Source organism: Scyliorhinus torazame, chromosome 10 (assembly GCF_047496885.1).
Source record: "Scyliorhinus torazame isolate Kashiwa2021f chromosome 10, sScyTor2.1, whole genome shotgun sequence".
In the NCBI taxonomy this organism is placed as follows: Eukaryota; Metazoa; Chordata; class Chondrichthyes; order Carcharhiniformes; family Scyliorhinidae; genus Scyliorhinus; species Scyliorhinus torazame.
Window position 1 is genome coordinate 63,559,913 of NC_092716.1, and position 13,634 is coordinate 63,573,546.

Here is a 13,634-nt window from a genome sequence, read left to right on the forward strand (position 1 = left end):
TAAATATAGCCCCACTAGGCTTTTGATTAGATGGGGTTTCTCCTTCTAGACTTTCCTGAGCTTCTGTTTTTAACTCTCACATTTTCCGTTGATGTTCTCTTTGGATTTCCATTTTCCAAAGTTCAAATTCTCTTTCTTTTCCTTTGTTTCTACCATTGCCTATCTCTCTCTTCCCTTATCCATTTCTCCCCTTGCCAATCTTTCCATTTCCACATCAAGTTTCCTATTTCCATTTCCTTTTGAAAAGCCCTCTTCTTTTTCCTCTGCAATAGCCACTCTCAACTTTTCTTGCATTTCTAATTTCTTCACTTCTATTTCTTTCTGTTTATCTTTCTCCTACATTTCTAATTTTTTCATTTCTAATTTAATTTTAGCTAATTCTAATGATACAGTTAGTATCTCCGGCAAATGTAAATGCTGAGCTGTATTCATCTTCCTCGCTCCTTCAGGTAAAGTTAACTGCAGCTTGACTGCTAAATCCAAAAAGCTCTGTTTTAACCACCCTTTGTAAACCAACCAGAGTGACCTCTTCCATACCAATGAAATTCTTTGCAATGCAAAGAGCCATTTCACAAGTCACTCACTATTTAAACTGCAACACCTGAAAGGAAGCACCAGTTCCTCACAAACTCGCTGTCTTTAAATTCACTAATCCCAAGCCAAATTAGGAACCATACTTTAAATCCTGATAAAAGAGCCCCAAATCGTATTATCCCGCACCAGACCCCAACAATTGCAAGAATACCAGATAGAAACCCCAATCTTTTTTTAATTTGTAACACTGTAAAGAAAGGATACCTCACTCCAGGAGTGATTCCAACCACAAATAGGGACATGGTATATTAAAACAAACTATTATTAACACAGTATACAACTACCTATAACGACACAAATATATAGCCTACAATTACCTGTTAAATAATATTGAACAATAAAATGAAACACTTTAAATCTCCAATCAAGCAAAACCCATCACAGGTCAAACCCCACTTTTAAATAAAGTTATAAAACACAGGATTACTTGCCAGCCTCTGGAAGAAGAACCCCTTTAAAATACTGTTTGGAAAGAGTGATCCTGTCAGGAAACAACCTGAAGATTCTTGTCTGTGTCCGACAACTGCTTAACCTGACAGCCTTTTGCAGAACCTGCTGTTCTGTTTACAGACAAATCTCAACTAACTCAAAGCACACTGCCCCAGACCTGGGTCCTCCCATTAATTACATCATCCCCATTCCACCAAAATCCCATGATCCACTTGTTTAAGTTTAAACACAATGGGCTGGATTCTCCGTTTGAGAGACTTAGTGCTGACGCTGGGACAGAATGGGAGGTGGTCTCAATGGCGCCGTCAGTCCCGGAGCAATTCAGGACATGCAAATGGGCCAGCACTTGCACTGTATGGAACTAGTGCAATTCCAAATGACGGCAGTGTCAGATTCGCTGCTGTCAGCATTGGCACAGGAGAGTCAGACAAGCTGGAGCTGCATATACGCACTCCACTCCCCACACACTCTCATTCCAGCCAAGAAGTTGGTACCCTGGAGTGGCCTTGAGGTTCGCAGGTGCAGAGCTTGAGATATTGCTGGCTGCATTGTGGACTGCGACAATGACAATCCCGGTCCCGAGGGAGACGCCCTGAACCCATGGCCCGTCTCCTGGTCATTTCCCCCCCCCCCCCCCCCACACTACTCCCCCCGGCCCTGGCAGGTGCCCCCCCGCCAGCGGCACTAGCAGCCCACGATTGTGCCATTAGAAACATGTCCTACCTCTCGCCCTCAGCAGCCACGGGGCTTGGTTCCTGTTTTTAAATAACACAAGTGAACCGCATCGGTGTCACTTATGCCTAGCAGAGGCCGAGCATCATGAGAGTCCGGAGACTAATGATATGCCAATGGCTGTTACAGTACAATTTGCATCCCCATTTCAGTGTAGGGTTTGGAACACATTCATGTCACCATCAAGGCACAAGAGCATGGAATTATGTGGGTGCCCATGCAGACCTCGATTCTCAGCCGATGCTCGATTCTCTGCCCGATCACGATTCCGGTGCCGCTGGACGGAGAATCCCGTCCAATGTCTCTAATTAACTACTCCTGAGAAATCACAATAATAACTCATTAGCCTCCTTTGAAACATAAGCATGATTTGAAATAACGATGATCTAACTTTTATGATATCTTAATTGCCTCCTTTTGCAGCCACAGTGACTGTCTTTTAAATTAAGATTTTAGAAAACATTACTGCAGCAAATATACACACACCTTAACCCAGACATTTAAAGTTATTACTGCACCAGATACATATAATACAATATATATACCAATTTCTTACATTCATCAGCATGAGGGGGAGAGATGAGACATGGAACCAATGGGTATACTTGTTCGCCGGAATCCATCCAGGAACATGTCAGCTTGCACAAATGCAGCTGAAAAACTGGATCACCTTGTGTCAAAAATTGTCAAGATAACTTCATGGCAAATTCTTTCAGCGGGATTCTCCATTTCAGAGACCAAGTGGTGACGCTGGGATTGAATCGGTGGTGTTCTATGATGGGAAAATTGGTGCCATTCCCAGAGCAATTCATCAACCGTTAATGGGCTAGCAGCGGCGCCACGTGCAACACAACCGATTCCAATGAAAAACAGTGTCCAATTTGCCGGAGTCAGGATTAACACTCGAGAGGCTGACAAGCTGTAGCTGCATATAAACTCTACTGCCCACACCCACCATCTTAGCTGACAAGACAGTTCGCAGATGAACTGGAGACCTTACTGGATGCAGTGGAGGAGAGGTGGGCCACCCTATACCCCCAGGGGGAGGAGATTGCACCCCATGCACCAGGCCAGGGAGCAAGTGGAAGAGGCTGTGGGCAACACCACCAAAACCGGCCAGCTGTGCCACAAGAAACTACACAGCCTTCTCAGGATGGCCAGGGTGAGTGGGCAGCACTGTGGCCCTGGCACCCACCCACCCGTAACCCCATCCCTCCCCCCCCCTTACCTGGGGGAGGAGGGGGCGCCAAACCCCCAACCTGCCAGTACCCATACCAGCTGCCATGAAGGCCACCAAATACCCACCCCTTGTTCTGCATGCTGTCTGACACAGTGCATTTTCTGTCTCCCCGATTCCACCCCCCCAGCAGAAGTCGGCCCACCAGTCCTGAATGAGGGGAAAAACTGCAACGCCACCGCCAGACCTCCGGCCCCTCACCGTAGCTGAGCAGCACGCACTGGACCTGATCAGTGGGCCCGGAAGGCGGTCAGCGAGGCGGAGGGCAGCATCAGGCGAGCGAGTGTGACCCTGCTGAGTTGTGGTTCCCCATGGCACGTGTGTTACCATCCCACACAGTCCCCTCTACCACCCGCCACCTCAGCCCGTGGTCCAAACATGCATTTTGTCTTGTGACTTGAATCTCCTGGATATGTGGCTGGCCCGTCTGGTGCCCCTTGACCCCATCCGCAATGCCAGGAGGAGCGCAGCGAGGAGGGGAGAGGAGGAAATAGATACTGATGGGAGCCTTCGACCAGCAGCCCGAGATACCCGGGAGCACCGGTCCGGGAATGACACTGACTTTCTGCCATTGCTGTCTCCAACACCCCCAACCATCCCAGACACACCTCGGTAGCACACCTTGGTGAAGAGGCTCCTGGTGCACTATCAGGTGCGCACCACACACTTGGTACGGTACAATAGATGAAGGTAGGCTCCCCCAAGGGGGCGAACAGTCAGAGGTCGGCCTAACCCCAGGGACAAAGCTGTCTGGGTGGTTTTAAGGCTTCTGAAAATGGTGGTCCCATCTATAGTGGAAATGTCACCGAGCCAGGGTCTAGCACCTGCAGGTGCGGTTGGAGGGGGCCCAACCGCCGGCAGGATGTGGTGCTGACCATGCGTGCCACCCAGGCCAACAGCGCATGGGTGTCGTCCTTGGTGGAGTTCTTGGGGTGAGGTTTTTGGCCATGGGTCAGTATGTCCAAGGCTGGGCACTCTGTGCGGGTAGTGGCCGAGGCCCAGGACAGGGCTGCCCATCACAGACAGCCATTTGGACAATGCAGCAGCCCTCCAGAGCAGTCACAGCAGATCATGGCTGAGGGTATCAGTTGCATTTCCTGGGCGCTGGCCGACGTGGCACAGGCACAGAGGGAAGTGGCACATTCATTGGCTGATGTGGCACAGACCCAGAAGGTGTGGCACAGTCGCAGCGTGATGTGGCGTAGTCCCAGAGGTGCTCCATGCCCGCGAGTATAGAGACGCTGGTCGGGGAGGACGTAGGCCTCCAGGACTGGCAGCACCAGGTGGTGGGGGATAGCTCTACTCACACCCCAGCCCACGGAGTAGCCCAGGGGCCAACGGGCACCCGAGTGAGGAGGAGGTGATGGGGCCTATGCCGGTGACTCCTGTAGGGGAGGTGCCAGCATACCACAGCACCTCAGACTGCCCCCCTCCTGTCACTGGTGATCTGATGGGCAGCAGGCAGAACAGAGCGGCACCATGCCACCTGGGACATCCAAGCAACAGCCGAGCCCATGCAGGCCCAGTCTCCCCAAAGGACGGCCGCCAAAGGGATCCAAGTTATAGCGTGGGATTCGCAGCAGACCGCCTCCACTCCCAATGTACCATCTGGGGATCCACCGAGGCATATAATTAGGACCCGCTAAGTTGGCACGGGCGCAGCACATAGGATAGCAATAGAGGCTAGAGCACAAACCTGTATATGTATGTTTATTTGTTCACATTAAAAACCTGATCACAACCTGTCTCGGTGCTGTCAGAAGGGTGAGAGATGGGGTGGGCTGGTCTGGGCGAGCCACAAAGGGGGCTCAGGGGCTCAGGGGGGGAATGCGCGGATATTGGTGGTGGGCTTGGCGCAGGGGCCCTAGTTCAGCCAGCTCCGATGTCCCGACCATAAGACATAGGAGCAGAATTAGGCCACTCGGCTCATCGAGTCTGCTCCACCATTCAATCATGGCTGATATTTTGCTCATCCCCATTCTCCTGCCTTCTCCCCATAACCCCTGATCCCCTTATTGATCAAAAACCTGTCTTAAAGACACTCAGTAATTTGGCCTCCACAGCCTTCTGCGTTAAAGAGTTCCACAGATTCACCACCCTCTGGCTGAAGATATTCCTCCACATCTCTGTTTTAAAGGATCGTCCCTTTACTCTGAGATTGTGTCCTTTGCTTCTAGTCTTTCCTACAAGTGGAAACATCCTCTCCACGTCCACTCTATCCAGGCCTCGCAGTCTCCTGTAAGTTTCAATAAGATCCCCCCTCATCCTTCTAAACTCCAATGAGTACAGACCCAGAGTCCTTAACCGATCCTCATACAACAAGCTCTTCATTCCAGGGATCATTCTTGTGAACCTCCTCTGGACCCTTTCCAAGGCCAGCACATCCTTCCTTAGATACAGGGCCAAAACTGCTCACAATACTCCAAATGGGATCTGACCAGAAGTACATCCCTGGTTTGTATTCTAGCCCTCTTGCTATGAATGCTAACATTGCATTTGCCTTCCTAACTGCTGACTGAACCTGCACGTTAACCTTAAGAGAATTGTGAACAAGGACTCCCAAGTTCCTTTGCGCTTCTGATTTCCTCAGCATCTCTCCACTTAGAAAATAGTCTATGCCTCCATTTCTCCTTTCAAAGTGCATAACCTCACACCTTTCCACATTGTATTCCATCTGCCACTTCTTTGCCCACTCTCCTAGCCTGTCGAAGTCCTTCTGCACCCCATCCCTCTCTCCTCCCGCCCCCAACCGCTCCATCGTCCCCACCTCGGTCACCCTAAGGATTTGGTGAGACAGTAGGGCGGAATGGCCAACTGAAATGCAGGGTTCACCCAGCTGGATGGTGGAAAGTTCTGCCGTGCGCAGGAGTCAAATGTCAGACAGTGCGGAGCACCAGAGTTTATCGCAGAGCGGATGTCATCATTCTCAATCCCATGTACCAGACCGGCTTTTCCTGCCAATCCAGGGCCAGCACCCCGTAGTGAGGCATGTAGGAATCATGGAGGGGGTTGTGGGAGTGGGAGGCGGGGGGGGGGGGGGGGGGGTGGAGTTTGCGCAGGGAGGGTTTTCATGGGAGGGGGCTCACTGGAGGGGGTGGTGGTGTGTCCGTGCCGCTGGTCAGGCCCCCTCGTTGGTGAACCTGGAGGCAAATAGAGCGTCCCATGCGCGCGGGCCCAGACGCAGACATGTAAGGCCTCCCATGCCTCATGTCCTGCCCATCCTCGCACTCCTGCATCCTCCTCGTCGAACGAGAACTGGCATTCACCCTTCTCCTCCAGCACGTCGCCCCTCTGTTGCATAATGTGGAGGATGCAGCAGGCCACCGCAATGTGGGTGACTCTCCTAGTGCTATACTGGAGGGCCCTTCCAGAGTCATCCAGGCTCCTGAAATGCGTCTTCAGGATGCCGAAGCACTGCTCGATCACAGCCCTGGTTTGGCATAGGTGTTGTTGTAGCTGGTCTCCGCTTTGGTCTGTAGATTCCAGATGGGCGTCATCAGCCATGGCTGTAGTGGATCACCCCTGTCGCCCAAGAGCCAACCCTTCAGCCGGGGCTGTGCCATGAAGAGGTCAGGAACCTTCGAGTCTTCCAGGATGAAGGTATCGTGCACAGTGCTGGGGTATCGATCGCGGATGTGCATGATGCGCCACTCGTGATCACACACCAGCTGCACGTTCATTGTGTAGAACCCCTCTCAGTTTGTGAAGTCTGGCCTGTCATGGGCTGATGCTCGTAGGGCGACATGCATCCCGTCAATCACCCCCTGAACCTGGGGCATCTCGACGATGATGGCGAACTCCGCTGTCTGGACATCCTGATGGGCTTGGTCCACATTGAAATGGATGTATTGTGCTGACTGTATAGGGCCTACATGACGGCACGGATGCATCTGCACACCGAGCTCTGTGAGATCTCAGACAGGTCCCACTCGGCAACTGGAAGGAGCCCCTGGCGTAAAGGTTCAGGACGACCATCACCTTGACGGTCACCAGGAGCGGGTGTCCTTCCCCGTACCCCTGCGGTGCCAAGTGCGCTGTGAACTGGCAGATATGTTGCACTGTCACCCTGATCAGCTGGAGTCTTCAACAGCATTCCCGGTCCGGTGGGTCCTCAAATGACAGGCACTGCCGGAACACATGAGGCCTCATGCGGCGTCTCCTTCCCACTTCCTCCTCGGCCTCTTGGGTGGCCGGCTCCCCATCCTCACCGGCTGCCTCCTGTTCCTCTGGGGCAGGCTCCGCTGCTGCAGGGTCCTACCCATGCAGCTCCAGTTCCTACAGCCTCAGTCCCGTACCAGTCTCCCCAAACAGGCGCCAGAATGTGGCGACTAGGGGCTTTTCACAGTAACTTCATTTGAAGCCTACTTGTGACAATATTTCATCCCCTAGGGCTGCGGCAACTAGGATGAAGGCCACCATTCCTGGTTGAATTCATTGTCATTAGAGGCTTGCAGACATGTTAGCGTGGTGCGTACCCCGTGCCTGACCAGGTCTACACAGTGGCCCCGGTCTACACTGCAGACCCTGCCCCTGCATGTCCACTCCTTCCCCCCGCCCCCCCAATCCCCACACCCGAAAGTTCCCCCAGAACCCCTGGCCCCATCAGTGCCCGGCACCGTAGGATCCTCTGGTCTTGGTGGCCATCCCTGCCAGGGTTACTGTTGGGTGGCGCTACCCACAGCCACTGTCTGGCGCCCTCCTGCGTGGGCTACTGCCCTAGGGTGGGAGGTGGCATGCGGGTGGGAGGCTCCCATATGGCTGGTGCTACTCTGCACAACCAGGGGTCAAGGTGGACGGTCAGTGGGATGCGCAGCAAGACAGCTGCTTCACAGGCCGCAGCAATGGCGGTCCGTGCCTCGACACCCTGGTTGTGTGGGGATCTGTCGGACCCCATGGCCCAGCCCCTGGTCAAACTCCTGCTGTCCCACCTGTGCCTGACGGAGGCCTCCCAGCCTGCCCTGCCAGTGGCAGGACCAGCAGCATATGGTCAGACCACTGCGTGTCCTACCTCCTCTCCGGCCCTCATCAGCCACGACGCCTGTTTCACGATTTATAAAACCACACGTGAAACTTGCCATCGGTAATTTCCCCAGTGGAGGAGGAGCATCACAGAGGCCCCAGAGAATATCAGGTCAGGCCTGCAAATGGTATTTACTGTATGTGCAAGGTCAGCATGGTGGCACAGTGGTTAGCACTGCTGCTTCATGCCACCGAGGACATGGGTTCGAATTCCGGCCACTGGTGGAGTTTGCACATTCTCCCCATGTCTGTGTTGGTCTCACCCCCACAACCCAAAAATATGTACAGGGTATGTGAATTGGCCACACTAAATTGCCCCTTAATTGGAAAAAAAATAATTGGGTACTCAATTTATTTTTTTGTAAATACTGTACGTGCAGAGTAGAATGCATTGGTGCCACTGTCTGGGCACCTGAACATGGCATTCCAGTGTGCACTCGGCCCCCTGCCACGATTTTGGCATCACGACCGATTCTTCGGCCAATTGCGTTTCACGATTTCGACTTTGGCCGATGGATAATCCCACCCTTTGAATTTTGTGACAGGTGTGGAAACCAGCAGAGTCCACAAGAGGGCACTGCAATGCATTGTAGATCCCATTTATGGTATCTGCACCTTGAGGAAATCAGCAAAGTCATAATTGAATGTCCTTTTTATGCTTCCTCCTCGGATTTATTTTAAAATTGATTAATTCCCCAACTTTCCTAAAGTTTCAGGGGCCAGGTCAAAGTGGAAAATGCTCTGTAAAAGTTAGCATAATTACATAGCTGTTTCTTTCTGGAAAAGTCTATGGCAGCAGTTTCTACTGTTTGTTAATTATTCTTGGGATGTTGGTGTCATTGTCAAGGCCAACATTGATTGTGTATCCCTAGTTGCCCCTGGGATGATGGCAAGCTACCTTCTTGAACTGGTCCTGGTGTATTTGCACCCACAGTGCTTACTCAATATCTTTGGGCCTGTATAGTCAATTGTGTTGCAGTGGTGGTTTCCTCATCCATCTCCAAAGCTGTCACACCTCCTGGATTACCTCTAATTTTCCCTTTTTAGGTATTGCATACGTAGAAGAACCCAAGGTATTTAAGTAAAACTTACAGTGGGAGGATGCCAAAAAGTTCCGACTTACTAGATTAAGCCTACCAAAGGGGGAAGGAAAATTCACCCAATTGCACGCCAAGGAGGGGGGAAAAAATCCAAAAATGTGCGGGTATGGGGGGGGGGGGGGCCACGTGATGTGAGCGGGGAGCAGTTGCGTTTTCACCACCTCCAGACTCTGGTCATCTTTTAATCCATCTTTTCATCCTTGTGCATATTTCTTTTTTGCCTTTTCTTGTTCTACATGGTTTATACCATGTCCTGAGAATTGTTAGCCAGTGTTTCTGCCTGATGGAGCCGAGTTAGAATGTTTAAATCCTCGCATGTTTGTGTCGGCTGGAAGGAATTGGTGGGGCCTGGCCTTTAGTGGCGCAGTTGCTTTTGAGCGGGCTCCTGCTCTGACGGTGCTGTGTGCACCGGTGGATGATGGCTGCCAACGAAGATGCTTTTCAGGCTGAAAATCTCGGTTCTGAGGTGCAGGTCTTCAGTTGTGGTAAAAGCAAATTACTGTGGATGCTGGAATCTGAAACAAAAACAGAAAATGCTGGGCAATCTCAGCAGGTCTAACAGCTTTTGTGGAGAGAGAGAAAGGAGCTAACGTTTCAAGTCTGGATGGCTGTTTGTCAAATTTAGAGAACTGGAAATTGGATCAGATTGATACTGTTTTGGGGGAGCGTGGAGCAGTGGGATTGGATAGAGGGCCAGTGAATGTAAATGGTGGTGATCAAGGCCAAGAAGGGTGCTGATAGTGGTTTTGGTAGCTCGGGTTTTTGCTCTCTTAATTTTCAATGGGAGACCCTGGGTTTGAGGTCTGAGGTATGAGATTTCCTTGGACTGATACCCGGTCCTCTCCTTGTAGTCATGTGATGGTCGTTGTCTCTGTGCCTGGAAGGGAGTTGGATTGTGTTGTGGGTGTCAGTGTAACTCCCCATTAGCTCTGGGGTTCTCGGGTTTGTTATTCCTGTTACTTTGCTTTGAAGCTATGGGTATGATAACTCTGTGTTGACTGTATCCTGCCTTGATGCAGAGGGAACACGGTGGGGATATTGTCCCCGGCTCACTCGGTCTTATTTGTTACTATGCTTGTAATGACTCCTGTTATGTGCTATGCCTGTTTTGCAGCGAGAACTACGGCTTTTTCTCTTTCATTTGTTTTGGTGTGATAATTGTAAAAACTTGAAAATACATTTTTTTTAAAAATGTACAGACACCTATGTTAAGAAGTAAATGCTGTTTTGCATCCAGTCTGGATAACCTTCCTCCAAAGTCGGCTGAAGCCACTGTTATTTCACCAGTACTATCTTTAAATGTATTAACAGACTCCCTGACACAGACTAAACTGTAAATGTTAATGGTGTGCTTGTCCTTTACAATTTCACACAAGAGGACTAAAAGGATCCAGTTTCCTCTTTAGAATATTTCCTCCCATTAACTGGGAGCAGGACTAGGGTCAAGACAACAAATTAAGGGCACATATGGATGACACTAACAAAAAAATGTTCCTAATCGCAGAATCTCCAACTCGGACTGGTATTGGGTAAAATGACAAAGATCTCAGAAAATACAAATTACAACTAACTCCATCCGCTAAGGACTCCAGAATGCTGCTATAGTAGACTTGCCAGGTGTACTTTGATCCTTCATAGCATTAAAAATCCAGTAAGGATAAAGTGTGAACAATAGACAGTCTGGATAAACCCATTCATGCAACATGGTCACATCTTGATGCCCATCCAAACCTCATGGGCTACTTTTAGATCATACTGGAGAGAAGAGCAAGATTATTCATAACAATTTCATATTTCCTGCTCTGGAATAATGCTGAAGACTCCTAATGCATCATCCAAATAGTTTTAAAATAATTCCAGCATTCTCACCTTCCACTTATTTCTGGGATTCATTCAATTCTAATTTTCCATTAGTTAGTTTAAACCCATGTCCCTTGGCTCAGGTTTTGCAGGTTAATTTCCTAAGTTTATCATTTCCAGTTTAAATACTCAAGATTATCTCAAATCTGAAAAGCTCTCAAAATGTGTGTAGGACATGTTGTTTATGCCTTTCCATGTGAATACTTGGATGTAATCATCTGACCCTATCCTGTGCTCCCCCTCTTTCAGGCTTGCTTGCATCTCGATATAACTCCCACCGACATAGTCCAGAACGTCAAAGTGCTCTTTTTCTAGGGCTATGTTTGCCTTTGATCATTGATGGATTTCTCTACCAGTTCTCATGCATGTCATATTCAGCCTAAGACATTAAAACTCGTTGTACTTGTTAATAGCCTGCCATCCTCCTCAATTTGCTATTCAATTCTTGAGTCATTTGACTGATATATCTTAAGCATTTGAAATCTAGATCAATTATTGCAAATAATTCAGTTTGCCAAGATTTACAAATGATTAACATTTACTGTCAATTACCACTGAAATTCCTACATTTGAGTGGTGAACCTCTAGAAAAAACATTTCCCTTCCAAAATTTGAAATCCCACACCTTTTCACTAACAGGTTGCTATTCCTGCAGAGAAATCAGGATCAGAAATGTAATCACTCGACCTTTTAAATGTTTGCCTACTGTAATGGTTAAAATTTGAAATTGCACTCTGGATTACATTTTCAATTTCACTTAGTATCTTGTGGTCACACTGACATTCATTTTGTGTTCATTGCCCTTCCTCAACTCAATTTGGACAGGCAGGGACATCGAGAGAGGAATGTATGACCTTCAGGCAGCAGAGTGCACAGGACCTGCGAGGGACATTCTACTGGGAGCGGAGGATAAAAGGAACACGAGGCTTGGGGGCTCTCTCGCCTTTAGGAGGCAGCAGAGAGCACCGGACCGGCGAGGGACATTCTACTGGGAGCGGAGGATAAAAGGAACGCGAGGCTTGGGGGCTCTCTCGCCTTTAGGAGGCAGCAGAGAGCACCGGACCGGCGAGGGACATTCTACTGGGAGCGGAGGATAAAAGGAACACGAGGCTTGCACTCACCTTCAGGCAGTAGAGGGAACCGGAGCTGCGAGGACAGCCTCTTTGCTATTCAAGCACCGCGCTGGGTTTGAAGACGTCAGAAAAGCAGTACGCTGATTGGTTGGGGATCAGTAGTAGGGACTGATAGTAGGGACTGTGTCTAAATAGCTGGAACTTAAATAACTGAAAAAGATAATAGGAACGAAGCTTGGAGGATAAATGAATCTGAAAACAGAACCAGGAAATCAAGAGCTGATTGGGTGAGTACATTTATATATTCTATACTGACCAGAAGCAGAGAAGAAGGGCCCAAGTTAATACTAGAAGGATAAATTTAATTTAAAGGGTTAGCGGAACTCCAAGCCAGCAATTGGAATAAGAAAAGTGATGGGCAGAGAAGCCAGGGTCCTGTATCAGAATGACACTGTACAAATTGTAGGAATGGGTCAAGGAACATTTAAAGGACTTGCATTAAGATTTTATACTTGAATGCTCAGAGCATTCAAAATAGAATGGATGAATTAGTTAATACTAGAAGGATAAATTTAATTTAAAGGGTCAGCGGAGCTCCAAGCCATGGTGATGTGATGGGCATAGAAGCCAGGGTCCTGTATCAGAATGACACTACAAATTGTAGGAATGGGTCAAGGAACATTTAAAGGACTTGCATTATGATTTTATATATGAATGCTCAGAGCATTCAAAATAGAATGGATGAATTAGTTAATACTAGGATAAATTTAATTTAAAGGGTCAGCGGAGCTCCAAGCCATGGTCTGCTCTTGCTCCACGTGGGAGACCCAGACCTTTTCCAGTTCCCAGGACCAGCAGGTGTGCAAGAAGTGTCTCCAGTTGCAGCTCCTGGAAGCCTGAGTTTCAGAGCTGGAACAGCAGCTAGGGGCATTGTGGAGCATCCGCAAGGCAGAGTGTCGTGGATAGCATGTATAGAGAGGTGGTCACACCGCAGGCTCAGACTCCACCGGCAGGAAGGGAATGGGTGACCACCAGGCACAGCAAGAAAGCTAGGCAGTCTATGCAGGAATCATGTGACCATCCCCCTGCAAAACAGATATACTGCTTTGGATACTGTTGAGGGGAATGACCTCTCAGGGGAAAGCAGCAATGGCCAAATTCATTGCAAGTGTGGGAATGCAATAGTTATAGGGGATTCAATTTTAAGGGGATAAGCGTTTCTGTTGCAAATGAGACTCCAGGATGGTATGTTGCCTCCCTGATACTAGGATCAAGTAAGTCTCGGAGTGGTTATAGGATATTCTGGAGGGTTGGCTGAACAGCCACTGGTCATGGTACACATCGGTACCAACAACATAGGTAAAAGGGATGAGGTCCTAAATGCAGAATACAGAGAGTTCGGAAGAAAGCCGAGAAGTCGGACCTCAAAAGATAGTGATCACTACTACCAATGCAACGTGCTAGTCAGAGTAGAAATAGCAGATGAATACACCCTGAAGAGATAGTGTGAGGGGGAGGGTGTCAGATTCCTGGGGTATTGGGAACGGTTCTGGGGGAGGTTGGACCTGT